This window comes from Pteropus medius, unplaced genomic scaffold (assembly GCF_902729225.1).
Source record: "Pteropus medius unplaced genomic scaffold, Ma_sr-lr_union100, whole genome shotgun sequence".
NCBI lineage: Eukaryota > Metazoa > Chordata > Mammalia > Chiroptera > Pteropodidae > Pteropus > Pteropus medius.
In genome coordinates this window covers 14,414,247-14,434,900 of record NW_024354875.1, presented here as the reverse complement: position 1 = coordinate 14,434,900, position 20,654 = coordinate 14,414,247, and the positions used below count along the sequence as shown (strand labels likewise).

At 31.9% G+C, this 20,654-nt stretch overlaps 1 protein-coding gene across 1 annotated transcript in view; it reads right to left on the bottom strand.

The window, feature by feature from the left end:
* The window catches only part of MBD5 (methyl-CpG binding domain protein 5), a 369,565-nt gene extending 349,062 nt beyond the window's left edge, over positions 1-20,503 (bottom strand). The window contains exon 1 of the mRNA XM_039855722.1: positions 19,937-20,503. The gene's annotated coding sequence lies outside the window, so the exon portion shown is untranslated. The remainder of the gene's footprint in view (positions 1-19,936) is intronic.
* Positions 20,504-20,654: the final 151 nt, after the last annotated feature.

The window sequence follows — 20,654 nt, the reverse complement described above, 5'->3', positions numbered from 1 at the left end:
GTTGATCAAAAGTTAGCTATTATAATCATTATAATCCATTTTGTCAAACATGAAAACATAATATAATTCTTATTGTAGAGATAAAAAGTACATTTGTGTGTGTGTGTGCCTGTGTGTGTGTTCGTACTTGTGTATGTCCTTGAGGGATACACAGGAAGAAGTCAGAGAGAACCAAGAAATTAAATTCAATACACTGAAAAACATACCATAAAAAGTAGTAACATTCTTGTAGGAAAATATAACAAATTTTTAGTCAGAAATAAGATGCAACAGGAAAATCAACTAAATTTTAATCTCTAGATTAACTATCTAAACTGTTATTTTTATGTAAATTTGGATGATCATGGAGACATGAAAAAATTTTATAGGGTATTTTCCAGAAATAAGGACCTTAAGAATAATACATTTTATATAATGTGTACTGAATTTTAATCCACTTTTAAGAAATACACAGATGAATATTAATAGGTATTTTTACTTTACCAATGAGTAATGTTAATAATAGCATAAGTATTTTCCTCATATAGAAATGATATTTCTGACTTACCCACTGATCACCTTACAATTATTTTTTTTCCTCTTAGCAATAAAGATTCTTCATTGAGCAATTTTTCATTTTATCTAGTCTCCCTTAACTCCAAATAACAAGTTTGAAGAGAAAGTTGATTAAAATATATGGTATAATCTTTGTCTAGGCAATTTTATCTTCCATGTTTAAACAAGAAGTCCTAAGAGTATTGGACTCATAAACTGTCTCTCAGTGCCATGGTGCAAAAGTGTTTAGTATTAATACTAAATAGTTCAGCTACATGGGCATACTAGCTATTAATCTAGATTCAGTCATTTGAAATGAGATAATGGAATGTCTCTATTAGTCTAAAGTTCACTCTGAATTTATCTATGAAGGAAACCAGCAAAAATTAAGACTATAGTAAGATTTGGAAGAAAATATTGGTTAAATTTTACATACTATTTCCAAGTAGTCTTTAAACTGTTTTAACAGCATTAATTCACATATCCCCACTTAATATGTGCATTATAAATAAGGCTGATTCATTCAGATATAGAGATGACTCTTCTTGGAGATAGTTCATTTCGCTACATACATTTGAAGTTTTGAGGTATGGCCCAGTAATCTGTATTTTAACAGATCAGATGATTCTGATGTAAGTGGTCTAGGGGTTATTATTACCCTTCAGAAAGTTCTCTAATCCCCCAATACATAAACAAGGTCATACAGAATTTTCAGACATCCTCCCTCAAGAGTCCAATAATTTATTCAGGTTCTTAAAGGGAGCCAAGACTCAAAAGAAGGTAAGTCACATTGCTTTAGGAAACCCTAAAGCCACAGTAAAAATATTCCTGACCAACAACGGGATTCCCATGACTTGCAAGATTTCTTTTAGTACTGCTAGTCCAGTCTCCTTTTTTAGCTTTAAGGGCAGTCACCTTGAAATTTTTGTAAAATTACCAAATGCTAGCTTGGAAACTTTATCTAAACATCACTTTTTTCTTTTCAAGAGATTTTGAGATCTGTAGCTTTTCTTATTTGCTCTAGTTGCAGCTTTTACAATTTTTTTGCTCCTTCATTTTCTCAGTTTTGTTAAAATAAATTTTATTTTGCCCTTTGTTTAATGTAGATGTTAGGGAAACTATACAGTTGTTTTTTATAAATAATGTAATGGGCCTTGATAATGTCAAATTTTAAAGACTGCCCTTGTTTTTGAACAGCAGTCCAAGGGCATTATTTAAAAAGAAAAAAAAAAAGACTCTTAGGCCTTTTACTTGAAATTCTCTGTAGCTTACTCATAGCTATGAGAAATGTTTTACCTGTAAGTCATAAACCCCTTTTCTTTCTCTTAGAAACATATGCTTCTGATCAGTCATACAAAGGAAGATGCGACTTTAAAATGTCATATAGGCACTAAAAATAAATGGTAGGAAAAATGGCTAAAAAAGGGTAGAGATATACAATCACTGAACTTTCACTGTAGCAGAACCTTGTTCACAAGTTTGTTTAGTTATTCTGATCACTACAATGTAGAAAAAGAAAAGCATTTTTTTCTGAACCATAGCAACATCTACCTCATAGCTTTTATTATAATAGTGTTTCCTATTTATATCCACATAAATTCTTATAAAAGAGAAATCCTACATCTTCGTTAGAGCAAGAATACTAAATGCTAATTACTTATCTGCAACTAAACTACTCACCTGAGGTTTAGCAGGCTAATAGCACTTTTGTGCTTATCTTTTAGGTATCTGTTCACAATAAAAGGTGAGCAACAAATCAGGAAGGGAGCTGCCCCCTTAAGTGGCCAGAGCTTTTCTATCCTTGTCACTCTCTCACAGTAAAATATGGGAAAGTATAAAGACACATTTAATTTGTTAAAAGACTACCCTATACTGTGAGAAGATCTCAACGTGTATGTTTCATGTTAAGTTCTCCAACACTATTTAAGAAGAAAGTCAAATCCCCTTAAGGAATTCCACATACAAGCCTATAAGTATTAAAAGTTTTTTGTCTATGCTTGTAAGAGAGGAAAGGCAGAGGAAAGGCAGTGGAGACAAGGCACAATCTTCTTTTGCCCCAGTAATCAATCTCTGCATAAAAATATGTATAACCTTACTTGCTCTAGAATAACTGGGTGGTAGTGTATGATGTGCATGAGTTGTGCATGTGCGGGCTGACATGCAGGTTACGGTGGATCTTAGCCCTAGAATGATAATTCTTAGTACTGGTTGCACTTTAGCATCATCTGAGGAGCTTTAAAAAATATCAATACAACGGTCCCTACCCTCAGAGATTATGATTAAAATAAATACACATCTACTAGAACAACTATCTTAGATCTAGGAGAAAGAAGTATTGCTTTAACATGCAGAATTGCTCAAGATGGGGTAAGCAATTAATAAATTAATGGATATATATGGTAAAGATTAAATTGTACGTTATCAACACTGATACTGGAGTTTGAAAAAATAAAAAAGAAACACTATCATTGTCATTTATAGCAAGTATCATATTTGCCTATCATGAATTTCAATAATGATTACAAATACTATTAAATATACATCAAATTAACTGCTTAACTTTACTTAATTAGATGACAGAAATATAGAAATGGAGGTTCGTAGGGCTGGATACTCAACTCTGCCCACATACTATATGCTCAAATTTGATGGTCTTGAACTTATTTATAAGTTTAAAAAATTATAGAATATAGTACTCTCATTAAATATTAAATTGGACAATAGCCCAATATTATAGACCTCTGGATTCCCTTTTACTACATGAGGAGCAATAGCCTGTGCCCAAACTAATATCAAATATTTTGAAACATAACTGACAGGCCAGTACTCTTGTACTTAATTGATACTCACATAATATCATTTTTACATATAAAACTCCTTATTCCATATATTATCTTCATTTAGATGCTATATACTAATTTTGAAGAGAATAAAACTAACGAATATACAGTAGTAATTCAATAAAATGAAGATATTCAAAAATTAGATACAAATGGAGTTTCTATATGCGAAATACTTTTTCATTGGCTTGTGATTAAAATTTTAGAAGTGCTTTATCCTCATTTCTGATTACTATTTAAGCAGCAGTGGCTTCTGACATTTCAGCACTAAGTTTTCCTATATCTCTTTCAGTCCAGGATAGGAAGTGATTTTAAAATCACTTAAGTACACCAGAAGAGCTTTCTATTTAAATGAATTCTTCAGCAAAACCTTTTCACCATTTACTTTACACTCTTTGTTCAATTTTTCATGTAACAGATTTCTTAAAATTTGGCACAATAAAGTGAAAATAGTATGTGTTCCTAAGAGATAAAACCACATATACCTGAAAAGTAGTTTAAAACGTACAGGAGACAATATACCCTGACTATAAATAATATAAATGTGAAGTGGAATACATAAAGAAAATAAGTTTTCTTACAAATTAAAATATGTCCATATCATATTATATCTGGAAAAAGATACATTATTATTATTTCTGAGATGACAGATATAAGGTCGTAAAGCAGAAGAGGCACTTTTAACTCCCAGCTATTATTTTTGTCTGTATTCTGTTGCACCATCTTTCTCTTTTGCCATATGCATTGTAGGTGGCATGTTTCCTTTTGTTACTACGTCTAGCTTTGCAGACTCAACTTTCAACTAGTTTATTTACTTCTCCAAGTGTGATCTCATAATTGTGCTTTGCTGTCCCCAAGTCAAACTAAATTACTAGGATGTGTACCTAGTTTTTCTATTTAATAGCCTTTAAAAAAAACAAAAATTCAAACTCTCTGTTACCTGAAAAAAATTTAAACAGTAACACCGAATATCAAATACAAAAACTATAATGGAAACATGAAACCATATAACTTTCTTACATATCCTTATATTTATCTATCAGTTTAATCAAAACCTTATATGTGATTGCAATGCCCTTTATAATTTATTCTGAAGTCTTTTCTTATCAGATATATCCAGAATTAGTCTATAGTTAACACGATTTCAAACCAGTGTTAGGTCAAAAGGATCCCAGAAAAAATTATCTTCTATCTTCCACCATCTTGGTTTTCCTTTTTCCAGCAAGTAAATTCAAGATAATTAAAGGAAACAACTTTCTTTGTGCTAAGGAAAAAAAAAACACTGAAAAGTTATAGTAGACAAGAGCTTCAGGAACCACAGCACCAACATATGTGGCTTCCAGTGGCACAGGGATACCTTTAAAAATTTTTGTACAAATATGGATTTAGGAAAATCCTGAAAGACTATTTAGTAAATGTTAACGGAGAACTAAAAGAAAGTTAAAGAAATTCAAATAAAACAAACATGAAGAAATAAGTTTCAAAAGTATAATTCCTCATTCCAGTCCAAAGAATAATTCCTCATTCCAGTCCAAAGTATAATTCTACATTCCAGTCCAAAGTGGCTGGTCCACTTTCTAGGAACTTTCCTTACTTTCTTCTCTTTCAGCTTCCTGTTTTAATCGAGTGGCAGAAATAAGCAGAGTAGGAGGCAGGGGATCTTGGCCCTAGATATATCACTTGCTATATGATCTTGGATAAACCATTTACCTCTTCTGGGTCTCTATTTCCTCATCAGTAAAACTGTTTGCCTTTATTATTGCCACCTACAAGTCTTACAAGTCAATTTATATCTCTATTCTTTAAGTATCTGAAACAACTGTTTGCTGTTTCATCTTTGTAATGTTGATCACTCTTTAAGCTTTAGGGTACCTATCTTAATTGTTGCTGAATCTCTGGCTCATTGCAAGTAGTTAATATTTGTAGAACAAGTAACTGAATAAATATTTATGCTTCTTTATATCACTATAAAAAACCTGAGATTGCTTCTCAAGTCCTAGGACTCTCTTTACCTAACTGCATTTGTAATATGAATACATACACACAAATGTATGATTTTCTGGCTTATGAAAATATTAGTATTCCTCTGAGTCAGGATTTGTTGTCCCTTAGCAGCTGATGTTAGCCATAATAATAGTCTAAAATATCTACAGCAGTCTCATTTAAAGAGAATAATCCTTTTCACAAGCTATAACATTAAAAAAGACTATCTAAATATAACAATTTTTAGCAAAAATTTAAAGGAGTTTAATCACATCAGGATTTACAAAATAATTTTTTGAGTTTCAAACTGGGTTTATTAAGTGATTAGGTTGCCTAAGTCTATGCCCCTAATCAGCAGAATGAATATATAAAAATAACAAAAAAGAGACATTTTGTGGAAACTGTTTACAAAATTTAGACATTATTTCATGTAGAAAATAGCAAGGATACTGTGTCTTTGAGTCAATATCTTGATATTTTAAACACACATAGAATTATTATTGTTTAGCTTTCTAGAATAAAAGTGGTATTTATATGAAAATCCCTGTAAATGTTTACAAATTTAGACTAGAATACTAAATTTTAAGCTTTGTTACCTTTAAAAAAATTCATAAAAAGTATTGTATATAATAATCCTAACCTTCTAAGCAACTATGAACAATAATTACAAATTTGAAATTAGATACTCTCCTATTACTTATTTGTCTAAGAAACCATTTATAAATCTCTCTTAAAGACTCTCTGAGTCTTTTAGTCGTCATCTATTTTCTGGATCCCAACCAAGTTCATCTTTAATTAATAAATTAGAGACACTATGTAATATCTGAAACAAGAAAAAAGAAACATCTATTTAAAATCTTTGTCTTTATAAAAATGTACATACTGTTCTCATAATCCTAGTGCTTTTCAAAAGTTTATTCTACAATAATTTATTCTTTGAAATCTGGAATCGCTTTTCACAAAAACTACATATTAAGTATGACAGTTAAGTTTCTAGGGTGGCTCAGAAAAGTACTCATATTATATAGTACTAGAATACTGATGAGAAATAGGGAAGGAGTTTTTGATCTAGTTCATCAAAGGTGGGGGTTGATGGGAGCCAGTTTATAACTAAAAAAGGATACTCAACCCTCAAATGTCCTAAGGGATAGCTAGGCCAGTTCTTAACTTCAATTAGTCTAATCCTATTTAAAACAATTTTTCTCATACAACCTTTCAGTGAATCGACCTTAAGAGATCTCATCCGAAGGAGACAGCCAATGACACTTATGAAGAACAGAATAATATGCCTTTAACATTTATTTTGCCAACCGATAGGTTGTTGCTTGAATCCTTAATAAGGATGAGAAATACCTTGGCTCAACACACTGACATATGAAATATTTCAAATTCTAATTTTAGTCTTTCTACTGATTTTCCTACTATAATGCTTTAAAAGGTCCTGAACTTTCTGTATGTCTCAGTTTCTCTATGGTAAATAATCACGATGTTTTTCCGCTCTCTCAACAATAAGGTAAAGAAGTAAAAAATAATGTAAAGTATTTGGTGAATATAAAATGCTATATAAAAGTCTGACATACTTTTCAAGGAACTGTAAATTAAGCTAAATTTGTTTTATTCTGCCAAAGAAAAATTACTAATTTACTAAAAATATTCATCATTATTTTTTTCTATATTACAACTAATATATAGCTAATACATACAATCACTATAAGTTAACACTTTTATGGCATTTAGTATTTGCCAGGCGTTTTTAAAGGTGATATATAAATATCTTATCAAATAACCCTAAGGTGAGTACAATTATCACACCCATTTTACTGAGGAAATGGAAGCACGGAATGTCACATAATATGTGGTAGAGTAGGGATTTAAATCCAGACAGTCCGGCTCTAGAGTCCAGGCTCTTAATTTTTTGCAATATTGCCTATTTAATGTGGGGAAACTAAGACAAAGAAAGAAAACCTATTCACATATTAATTCACTTAATAAAAATTACCAAAAGCACGCTGTAAGCTATAACTAGAATATTTACATTAATAAGTGCGAACATTTATTCAAATTTTCTAATATTTGGGTTCCACATTTATAGGTGCCCATTTTACTAGCAAAGTGCAAGAAATCAAAAAGATGAAGTGAATCAAGTCTTTATCTGCAGAATTTCAGGGAAGTTTTAAAGTAGTTTTAGGAGTAACAGATAAATTTATATTTTTTAAAGAGAAAAAAATTAAAAATTTAATGCATATATAATTTTGCAAGAATTCTGAAAGATGGTTATTACTAATAATAGAAGCAGAGAAAGGAAAGCAAACGAAGTTTTAGTGAACGTCCACAACATGTGAGGACTTCATATGAGCTCTATCATTTAATAGTCACAACTCTGTGAGAAATGTATCACTATACTAATTTTATAAATAAAGCCCAGAATCTTAATAGCTCACCAAAAGTTGCATACTATAATATTTAGCATATGGAGCCAGTGTTCAAACCCAGGTATGTCTCTGAAGCCCTAAAGATTGTTCCCTATTAATAAAAAGAGTAAAATGGTTATCATTGATCATTTGTGAATACTGTGGTTAGAAAAGTATAGAAGCATACTACTAAGAAGTTCAGTATTTAATTTTAAGGATAAATTTCATAACCTTTCTTTCTGAAAACTGTAGGGTTATAACAACAGAAAAATGGTATTTGTCAATTTTGCATTCTTAATATGTTTTTGCATAGATGCTCATAAGTAGTAAAGTAATATGAAGAAAAATTTCTTGAAGTGTGTCCTTTAGAATTTTTTTTCTGGTTGTTAAGAAGATTAAAAATGCTTAGCACAGTGAATGGCACAAAGTAATAAATGCTAGTGAATACTACTGCAGTAAAAAATACTGTCCAGTATTCTTTACTCGTAATCATGTTTCTAAACTTTATTTGATAAAGAAATCTTAAAGGGAGGTGTGTCATACCTATTAATTTATCACAGAACTAGGGATTTTTGGAATACACTTGGATAGACAAGTAAGAAGCTGTAAAATAGGTAACGTATCAATCCCTGAATAATTCCCAAGTGATTCTTCATTTCTAGTTAGAAAGTACACTGATCCCTTAGAGTTATTAGATAAATTTAGTAAACTGTCTTTTCAAATACTAATAAGCTTCCCAAACACTTATGGTCTATGAATCATCAGTGGTCTGCTAGACACTCCATGAAAAAATAAATCAATGCTAGTGATATTGTCTCATTTAGAATGTTATGTAAATAAGTAAAAAATCAAATAAGTGAATAAATAATCACTAAATTCAATTCTGCAGTTCGTAAATTTAGATGTTAATCTGCTTTCGAAGCATAGTTCACCATACCTGAGAATGCTAGAAAGGTAAGTTCGAGATTGGGTTATTTAGATGCATTGGCAGAATTCATCAACTAACAAAATGTGATGTACCCTGTCTATTCAATGAAAGCTTGCATATATTTTACCTCTTCCTTAAAATTTAACAAACCTTTGTGATATTTTGGTTTTAATAATATTCAAGGGACATAATCAATTTTTATAATGTTCTTAATATTTGGGGCATTTCTTGAAACTTCAGTTATTAGACTGTATATTATTTAATATGATCAGAAACTGGTGTTCAGAAGTTTAAAACTTAAAGATCGACATGAAATATTTTATTGACAATGGTTTAAGTTAAATGGAAAACAAGAATTAAAAGTTAAATTTCTTCAACTTTGTCTTTAAAAGTACTACTCTGAGAAACATCAATATTTTCAAGGCTAACGTCAAGGTCTAAAATAGTTAATGTAACTTAGTACTTTATAATTACTTCTGACTGTATTAATTATTTTAAAAATAGCCAAAATAAAGTTGGTATTTTATTGCTATCATTTTTCAATTCTGCTTTTCTTAAAAGAATTTAAAAAATTTTTGTATTCTAATACCATTGACACAAATATGCCTTAGATTTAGAACATTCAGTTTGCGAGTGTAATGTTTTCTACCCTATTTTGGTTTGCTCCAGATGTCACACTATTTCACATCCAGGTGGCAGCTGAGGGTCTTCTTAAGTTGTCCAATACGATGTGTCCCCTACAACCACTTGCTATGATCTCTTATACCAACCTAGGCCTTTTTTCCTGTTATTCACAATTTAGTTAATCACACCTAGGACCTTCTCCTACATATAGACAGACATCAATTTTAACCCCTTTTCTTGTTTTTCTTTTTTAATCTCTACCTGGTTATATTTAGGGAACAATTCATTACTTTCTATTGTTATCTGTGTTAAAGGAGTTTTATGAGACCTGACCACTAGAACAATGATTCCATAGGAAAAAGCTTTATGAATTTTAAACTGAAATATAAACAAACTCCTGTAACAGTACTCTTTTATAAGTAGTAGTAAATTTTTTGCATTTAACATAAAGAACATTAATCTAAGTTTAAATATTAACCCTAAGGATAAAGACAACCTTGGCCAACAACATCCTGCAGTTTGGCTCCTAAATGACTCCCAAGCATCACCTTTACCACGTCTCTCTAGTTCTTACCTTGTGTCACTTTGACCTTAATTTAATGTTAGGTACTATGCTCTCTCCCCACTCAGGACCTTTGTACATACTGTTCCTTCCTTCCAGAATACTTTTTTCTCCCCGTGATCAAGTTAACTCACATTAGCAAGATTTCAACTAACCAAATACTATCTCGAAAAAACAAAACAAAACAAAACTCCCCTTGAATCCCAGTGATCGGTTAAAATATCTTTCTAAATGCCCTCATATTAAATACCATGTACCTCTCCACAGCAATTTGAACAGTTCCAAGTTTGCATTTATACTCTCATTATATTATTCATAGCCTTCTCTAGCTCTAGGATTTAAGTTCAAAAGATTAAGACCCATTTCTATTTTTATCACTATTCCAGTTAGCACATAATAAGCATCAACATATATTTGCTGAAGAAAGATACTGGCAAAACACTGGTTAAAAAAAAAAAGATAAGGAGCACTGAGTCAGTGATGCCTACATACTTTTTAAAAAATTACTATGAATTTTCAGGTGAAAACAAAATACAAAGCCATTTGATAGAACTCTTTAAACTTGTTATTTTTTAGGAAAAAGAGTTCAATTCATGGTGGTAGGGGTAGGTAGGATGGTAATTTACATGATGGGGCCAGTTGGAAATAAATCAGATGCAAATAGAACTTGTAAATTAAATGGAGAAAACATAAGCTATAACTTTTTGTTATTTTTAGAATTTATTTATATATAAGATTTGTAGTTTTAATTATGTACTATTAACTACCGATCCTAGGGACCAACCTGGGTATGAATTTTAATTATGAAAGGAAAAAGAACCTCAGTTAGTATCCTTGGATAAAATTTTCCTGTTTTAACTATAGTGTTTCATTTCCAGCACATATTCAGAATATATTCGCTTTAGACGCCAACAGATTTTCCAGTCATAATTGCAAAGAGCTATTTTTTTTTTTTAATGCAATTATTTCTCTTTTCTAACCTGCATTCTGGAAAATAAAGTTTTAAAACATAACTGTTAGGTATAGTATTTCTAACCACTTTCCTAATTTACCAGGTTATGCTGAATTTTAATCCTGGCTTTCAAATTAGTAAAAATAAGCTTCCTCATCCCCTCATCCCATTGGAAGCTTTGTCTTAACTTGAATTACTCTCTTCAGTGCCAATCTAGGATCTCTCCTCTACCTAAACTCTGATTAACTCCTGTCCTCCCAGGAAGTCCACTGTGATTAACTCTACAGAATTCTAATTGCTTCTCTACTCTGCATATTTACATACTCAGTTCGATGTTATTTCACAAAGGCTCCTGAAGTGTTTTTCAAGTACATGTTTCACTCTCTTTTTTTTTTTTTAAAAAAAGGGACTTAATCTTAAAACCTAGTTTTGTTTTTGTCTTCTATTCAAACTAGTACCTGAATATAGAAAACATTAGAAAAATATGTTAAGTGACTATGCAATCTGTATTTTGAATAAGCATGTTAGGCCCATACATTATATCTTAAATCAGATTGAAACTGACTTACTGTCTACCACTTTATGACTGATATTCTAAACCACCGGTTCTCCAGTTTACATTTTCCCAGGATAGTGAGAAACGTATTTTGCAATAAAAAAGCAAAATATTTAAAAATCAGGATGCATTATGTCCATTGTCCCTCCCTCAACTGACTAGGGTTTTCATTCTGTTAAATAAGATGAAATCAGTCTAAGAGACTTTATTCTATATCAAGCTATGATGATTGTTACCCAATACTCAATTTTCTTCAAGGTATTCAAGGCATATTTTCATGTGACAATTAGGGGCTAGAACTGCAATTTTCCTGGGTCATTCTATATCTCATTCCTTTAATATAAAAGTATATCTTCTTATGATAAAATTACATGAATAGAGGCTTCTCGTTAAAAATAAATCCAAGTAATGCTAAAGTATACAAAACAATAAGAGTCCTGCAACCTTCCACCATCCCATATACATGCTTTCTATAAACCAAGGATATAATTTGGTACATATTTATCAGATCTTTTCTTAATATATTCATATAAATATAAAGCATGTTATATACAATCTATTTTATAAATATGGGAATATAGCATAAATATTATATATGCAAATATATACTTGACTACGTTGCATGCCTATTATTCTCTATGTGTATTTTTTTATATAAATGGGATCATATTGTGCATACTATTTTGTGACTTATTTTCAACTTAGCTTGTCTTAGAGCTAAGTTGTTTCCATGTTTTTAGCCTACAAATCCAAATTTTGCATGGTTTTTGTTAGTCTGTATCTTCAGATACTATAGGTAGTATTCCTAATTGTCTATCTTATAACAGTCCAAAACAAACAAATAATTTCTTTTAGTGCCCAGAAAAATGAGTAATATAAATTTTTCATTGTAATATTTCTTAATTAAAATTTAAAGTGTTTTAGCAAGTATTCATTCAATTTAGTAATTTTTCATCTTTTCTAAAATGTTTAAACCACCTACAAATTTATATTACAATAATATATATATATAAAGAATGTGTAGATTAGTAAGTCAAGGTCTAAAGTTAAAAAGTAAATTTTATTTTTATAAAAAAGAAAAAGCAACATATAGCAAATTTGCCTATTAATTAGAAAATTTAAACAAATACACATACAATTCATTTTCTAACTCGGTGAGGTAAATTTTGCAAAAACAGAGAAGCTGCTGAAGAAATGTTTTTAAAGAATTCTTAACAGGTTTAGAAAGAAAAAAATAACTTTTAAAAGTTTACTGACACATTTAGAACATAGAAACCACAAATAGCAGGAGCAGCAGACCAGAAAAGCAACATAAGATTAAATTAAAATCTGTATTATGTGGATCTAGTCTCCTCCCATACATGTAAAACCACTGAAATAATAAAACTACTACTTTTTTTCTTAATAGGCAACTATTGCTATGTTCTTCAAACTAAAAACAGTAGTCACAGCAATTGGATAGCAAACTAACATTTACTACAGAATTTACTAATCTTAAAACTAAATTGAGGCCATTTAAATAAGATATGCAACAATACAAACTGGATCAAAAGAAATTGTTAAAGGAAATGCAATACTATTTATAGTAGAAATAAGCTTCATTTTTAGACTTCTATGAAATAATTAAATGATAATACCTCCTAAATGAACAAAAGTATTCATAAAGAGAGGCATGATATGAAAAGCCCATGGCTACACAAAATCATTGCCATCATTACTGGAGATATCTGTAGCTGGTATGAGCTTCCTGATATATAGTGAACTGAACACTGTAGCTTTAATTGAAGTTTGAATTTTATAAACAGTTAGATGTCTGGCTCTGGCCTGCATTCTAATACCATCAGCAGAACAGAGATGGGAAGCATAAACAAACCTTTTAACTAGATTACAGTCTCTAAAATGGCCAAGAAATCCTTCAGCACAAACTCCTGTATGACAAATGTGGAAGAAGAAAATGATTTTGGAATAATGGTAAAAAATAGGCCCTACATTTCTCTCATTACTGGAACATATTTTTGACTTTCTAAATATTTTGATATTGCTTAATATTCATTAATGATAAACTTTACATTTAACCTTTCAAATAAATAAAAATCCTTTTTTTATCTTACATAGCAGCTGCTTTTTAGATCAGTATATCTCAAGTAAGGAAGCTATTTAAAAATCAATACCTTCTTTGGTTGAATGCAGAATATTTCCCTCCCCCAACATCAGTGCAGTGAGTGTATGTACACAGCCTAGATTATTATTTTTAGGTACTAGTAACATTAAGAATGTATGGATTAAGTTAATTAGTGGTCAACAGATTAGCAGACACTTCTGGACTCAAGGTAAATAGAAAACAATAGCTTTGAATACAAGGATAAATCTAATTTAGTACTTGGTCAACCATAAGAAACAATTTAGGTTTACTTCTAACTTCTGAGATACAGACATTAATTATTTTTTTAAAGGCAGCAAAAGAATGTAAGTTGTAATACTAGCACTATACAGAAATGTTTCCTCTCATTAATGAATCTTGGTTGATTGGCAAAGAATCCAGTGAAACATGGATGAGCAAAAATTTTTCACCATTGCAAGGTTGGTAACTGATTTATATAACTGATTTTAGTCCTTTGAAACAATACGTTCTAATAAATTACACAATGACACAGATATAATTACAAGTTCTCTAAGAAAAGGTTATTTAGGTCAACTGAAATAAGGACTTAAATCAGAATTAGTCTTATCCAACTCTGAATGAAGTATATGCTTTTCACCCGATGTATCATTAGTGATTATCTTCTCCATTATGTCCAGCTACATTAAAAGATATACCTTAATAGATGTTAAGCCTGGTTCTCACATTGTCTCTCTGAAGTTATACTGAGTCACTTCAACTTCTGAAATCTTACATGATAAAGAAATACCTCAAACAGAAATGCTTAAGTTAGAATCTTTACTTTGAATTGAATTACCTTTAGATTATCTAAGAAAATTATTTGGGACCATAGACTTAATAATCCCATTAACTATTCAGATTGTTCTTAAAAGCAAGATTTGTTATAAACTTTCCTTTCTGAAGTATAATAGATGACATAGAAAAGTTCCTTAGCATTTAAAAAAATTTCCGAACTCCATGGGTCATAATGCGTTGACATAACACTTACAGGATAATAGTCAACATAAGTATACAGGATGAATGTATATTTACTTAGGATGTACATAAAAGTTATTTGCTTAATAAAATAGAATTTTTAAAAATTATATTTTCCTCCTAAAAGCAAAGGATATACAAATCAAATCTGGTTAACTGGGTCAAAAAAGTATTTTAATTCAGTAGCTGCTTTAAAGAACTATATAATAATTTAGGCATCTAGAGGATCCCACAAGTTGTCCATTCTTACACTAAAAATATTTAACTCTAAGTAGTACTAAAAAAAAAAAAAAGAGTACATTAAACTTAATCCTATTATTATGAAAATAATGCAAAATCGAAGGTATATAAGGTACGTGTACATACACCAAAACACTAGGCAATATAAACTCCCCTTTGCTTAGAGGTTTTCCACTATCAACAGTTATATAAAAATTTTCATAGTAAATATTCATTGGGTCACAAATTGTTGGAATCTCCAAACTTCATGTAGTAAAATGCTAAATTTAACTCCATGAAAGATAAAGGAAGTTTAATATGTAGAAGGCCTAAGTGTCATTTTTGCCATACAAAGCCTGCTTTACGTATATTTTACTTCAAGATGCACACTGGTCTGCATCTATGTTCCTTATAAAAGCCTGGGTTTTTTGTTTTCCTGTCCTTGAAAACTTACACATTTCCATCACTCTATCAATAAGCTACTGGGGCCGTGATTTTACTAATGTTTATCAGAGTACTTACTGATAAAACTCTTTATTGCGACTGTTTTGAGTTAGAACATGTCATGAATTTACTGTGATGGAGTATTTTGCCGCTATATAATAAAATGCTGTTCTGTCAGTAATAGGTTTCCTCATTTCTAACATGGGGACAATGTTACAAAGTTCACTGGACCACTGTAAGAACTGACGGGGATAGATATGTTTATCACAATGCTAGGCACTTATAATAAATGCTAACTATAATTATCATTAAAATGGAAAATTAAGCATGAATGTGAAAGAGATCAGAATTGACCCTCAGAATTCTATTTGCCTTCACAAGATACTCTACCAGAAAGGGATCCCCTCCTTTTAAATTGTGAATCAGTATTATTCTAAAAGGTATATTTTAGTATTATTCTAAAAGGTATACTTTAGGAGGGCAAAGAAAAACCAGGAAATCTCTTTCTCTCTAATATACTTTAAATTACATATAAAAGCCATGACAGGAACCAAGATAGTATTCTTTGTTTTTGAAATATCCATTGACTAAGAAACTTCCAAGTCATTTTACTAAAGTTATAGTAACAATATCACATAATAAAGATTAAAAATTGCAACTAATTTAGAACTAGAACTGGGAAGTTTCTTATGGGAATCTTGAAGGAATATATCTAGTACACATTAAAAATTCCAAAACTAGTGTATACTATAATTATTCCATGATAATTAAATAATACTGTCAGCCTAAACTATAGTAGAAAATAACTAAATGCTCAAAATGATAATGTACAATGATTTCCAATGAACCATGAAAGATAACCTGTTATATGAGATATATTAAAAAAAAGTTACTTTTGAGAAAAAAAGTTAAGTTGGGAAAGTTTTTTCTTTTTTGGTAATAATTTATTAAGAGATACTTTAATGAACGGTGTTGGTCATCTTTAAATAAAAGTATATAGCAATAAGATACTAGCAATGATAGCCACATAGACTATTTTCATGACCTAAAATTAGTGAATTATATACAGAATAGAAATCCCCAGAATACAGTATTAAGTGGAAAAGTTTTTTATATTTTTCTATTTTAATAAAATACAGCAATATCATTGTTAAACATGCATTTTCCACCTAACAGTATCCATTTAGTTATTATAAAATTTATTTAGGTAAAAACATCAAAATAAAGATATGACCAATACACTTCTGGAATACAATTAAGATATCTCTTCACATTAACTGTAGGGACCATCCTTGTTTCTCAGATGCCTAGCACAGTGCCTGACAGACAGTAGATACTCAATAGATGTTTAATGAATAACTAAGTACAATCTGTTTTGCACATACAATCAAAATCCAGACAAGTTTGCAAAGGTACGTAAGTTGGACATAGGCTTTCTGGCTGACTTCATGGGGTCCCACTGATGACTAGGAGTAAATCTTCATATCCATAGAAAACTGGAAAGTTGATAATTGTCTGGGTAAGGACCAAAAAAACAAAGTCAGGGAAACATGTCACCTAAGTAACAGTTGCTTTATAGAGCTGGTAAAAGCTGCCCAATCATTCTGACAATCTACTGCACCAGTCACTCAGTGAAATGAAATTGAAGTGTATCCTGAACATTTGCTAGTGTATTTTTAATTGGAATTTTTTGATCATCTCTTATTTAAAATAAATCACTTTTGTCAAATAGTGAATTAGAGGGACTATGTTTTTACTTATTAAAAGTACTATATTGTTAAGAGGATTTAACAATATCATATGGCTATTAAAAAAAGTGAGACCTACAGTAAAGATAAAAAAAAATTCATGGTAGTGAAGAAACTGTAGCAAGGAGGAAAGAAGAAAGGAGGAAAGGAATCTCATATATGGGAATAAAGAAATTCAAATATGCTCAACTCTAATATCAATTACAACTAGTAGGGCCTACTGTGGACCAGACACTGTGCTGTGAGGGATATAAACACTAATGAGATAAAATTAGCCTTAAATAATTCATAGATCAAGACTACAAGTAAACATTTATAATACAATATGCATTATTCTTATATATATGGGTCCTTAATACAAGAGTATCAAGAATATTTACTAATTAGCAAGAAGTATGGGGGAAAAAATAAGCATTTAGGGGAAGCTGAAATATTCCAAAATAGTAGTACTCTACCTTTTTTAAAAAAATCAACTACAAATTATTAAATTATAAATGGACAAAATTATGGCTTTAAAGCATTTACCTTAATATTTCTGGAAAAATATGCCTTCATATAAAACTATTAAGTGCTATACACAGAATTGTGCATGATTGTTTCATTTCTGACAAAGGAAAATGAGGTAGTGCAGCAGAATGAATGTCAAGAGACCTGAGTTCTCTGGTCCCTATTCTGCCCACTTATAGGCCTTGGAACCTTGGGTAAATTCCTCAAGCTCTTGATCTTGAGTTGGATAAAGTGACCTCCAAGATATCACATCGCTGAAAATTACAATCCTAAAATATATCCTAATGCTTAAAAAAAAAAAAAAAAAAAAAAACCCATAATAAAAATAAATGGTTTTCTAAATGTAAATCATTATTCAGCCTAAGGAAGTATGGAATCTTCCAACCATACCGGGTAACTCTGGGGGTGGTGGCATAAGAAATGTTTTCAAAGGAAAACAGAAACAAAGTAAAGGTATGATCAAGACTATAAATTTTCACTCAGTTGAGCAACTACTACTCCAATTATCTTCATAATTACCTTTCCTTAAAATTGATTTCTTCACTAAGTCTACTTATGTTAAAGTTGCTGAGGTATTAAGGGAAAGACAAGAAATCCTAGGTAGATCTGGAATAGTAGTATTAATGTTAGGAGAAAAACTTGAACTTGGCACAAATTTCTGCTAACGTGCACCATTTACACCTCAGAGAAAGGTAAGAAACTGTTCAAATTTATAACAGAAAGGAGATAAATAAGACCATATTGTTTACGGCTACACAGCTTTTTTTTCCCTGGGTATAAGTGTCTACTTTTGCACACAGTTGATAATTACAATTTTACAGAACAAGTTTCTACATATGCAATGCTTTTCTGCCACTAAAATATAACTATTATGTTTTAGCTTTAACATCAAGAAAATTTAAAAAAATAAATAAAAGTATTATCATGTCTTTATTATATTTATATCAAGTATCCTCCTAGATTTTTCTTCAATCCTTTCTAGTTGATCAAATTGCTGTTTTCATATTACCAGTCTGATCACAAAATTGCTGCTTTACAGAAGAATATTTTTTGCTGACATAAATTATGGGATCAGAAATACCAATGCAGTAACAAAAAAGGGTGTGAGAGAGACAGAGAGGAGTGTGTGTTTGTGTGTGTGTGTGTGTGTGTGTGTGTGTGTGTGTGTGTGTATGAATGTGTGCATTCATCTTCAAGGAAAGGATAAAGAAATATATGCATGAAGTAAATACCACCTCCAATGTAAGCCCTAATAAAAGGCCTGCATCAGAAACATACTTTCTAGCATTTGTGAAAGCCATTCACTAAGAACATATCATGTAAAAATAGAGAATAGTGATTTTTATCAAGACTGTTATTCTGTAAAGATAAATCTAGATTTATCTTTCAATTTAAGTCTAACTACAACAATATACTAACTCCAACTTCGTGATTTTTTGAGCCATAAAAACATATCTTAGAAATTTGTCTCCTTTCAATATAGTGAGCAATTTGGTTCAGTACCCCAAGAGATGAAAAATCTGTCTCAATTTACAACATTAAATAAATAATTCAGTTAAAAATGAAAGTGGTACCAATCCAGCAAACTATTGATGGAGAGGTCTGGCCAGCCAGAACATAAAGTTTTCAATGGGGATTACTCGTTCAGACAAGTTACAAAGATTAGAAAAAATATCCAGATTAATTATGAAATAGCTAATATTTTCATTTTATGGAAAATATTAGGAACGTATGTGGGGAGAGACAATACAAGTGGAATTTAAACTTTAAGCTTTTTAAGCTTTGAACTTTATATGCTGATATGTGAAACCAATATTTAACAACAACAAAAAAAGCAATAATACTAGTCAAAACCTAACCAAAGGCCTCCACCAACTAAAAATTTGAAATTTTCGATGCAAGTCAGACAAAACGAAAAAAAGAAAATTAAACCCAGAAAGCAAAAACCAATCAAGTCTGTTCCAACACTGAAGTCAATATCCAAATCACATACAGAACCAAAAAGGGGAAAACACTCAGGTCTACAAATGGATAAGCAGTTCCAATACAATCCAGATCCCGACATTTTCCCACTCAGAAACAAATGCAGTGGAGCTTTTCCAGGGAAATAGAAAAAAAGCTCTCCAAATAATTTTTTTTAAGTGACATCTAGAAAGTGTGCCTCTTTCTGTCTCTTTCCCTGGCGCCTCATTGGAGGAAGGAGGGGGTTGTTTTTGTATTCTCCCCCACTGGAGCAAGACACAATCAGATGTTAGCTGGAGGAGAGAAACCACTTTTGACAACAGCAAATAAAAATAAAAGTGCCCTTCCTCATCTGACAGGATGGACACCCACCTCACACACCCCTCCCCACTCCAACCCCTCCTTACCCTCCCCCCAGCACCACCCCTCCTCACCCTCACCGGAGCTCCACTGCGTATGTGTTTGGTGCTACTGTTGCCCCGGAGTTAAAGTCAGAGCCAGAGGAAGGCAATGAAGCCCCACAGACACACTTTTCCTGCCCCCCACTTTTGAGTGCCTTCCCTGGAGCTGTGGAGGATGACACAAAGGGTAATAAAGGGGGGGAGTGGAAGGAGGAGGAGGAGGCGAAGGAGGAGGAGAGCTGGGGAAGTGGCTGCTCCTGGGTGTAGTGAGATGTCTCCAGCCAGGGCCAAGCAGCAGCAGTAGCAGCAGCAGCAGCAGCAGCAGCAGCAACAGCAGCAGAGAAGGGTCTGTGTTGCTAAGAGGCTTTTGGTTTCTTTCTCTTCTCTCACGGCCAAAGAGGAGGAGGGTGGAGGGGGCTCGGGAGGGAGGCTACTGGAGGGATGAGGGGGTAGGAGTCGTGGATGGGGGTTTTCGAAGAAGAAGAAACTCCTTCTCCTTCTCTCTCAGGCTCAATCCCTCTCTCAGGTCTCAGGGCTGGAGGGTGGGGGAAGGAACTCAGCCGCCTTCCCCCCACCCCCCTCAATTCAAGGTTGAAGTGGGGTAAAATTAGTGTCCTGTCCCTTTAAAAATAGAAATAAAGGTCCCCCTCTGCACTGCCTCTCTTCATCATCAGCTGCTGCTGCTGCTGGGGTCTCTCTGCTCTGGGGGGGAGGGGGGTTCGGGTAGAAAGAGACGGGAGGCACTCACTGCGCATGTCCCTCTCTGACGGGAGGCTGGTTGGTTGAAGGCAGGAGGAGGAGGGGAGGAATGAAATGGTTTCCCAGAATGCTCCGAGGCGCTCGCGAC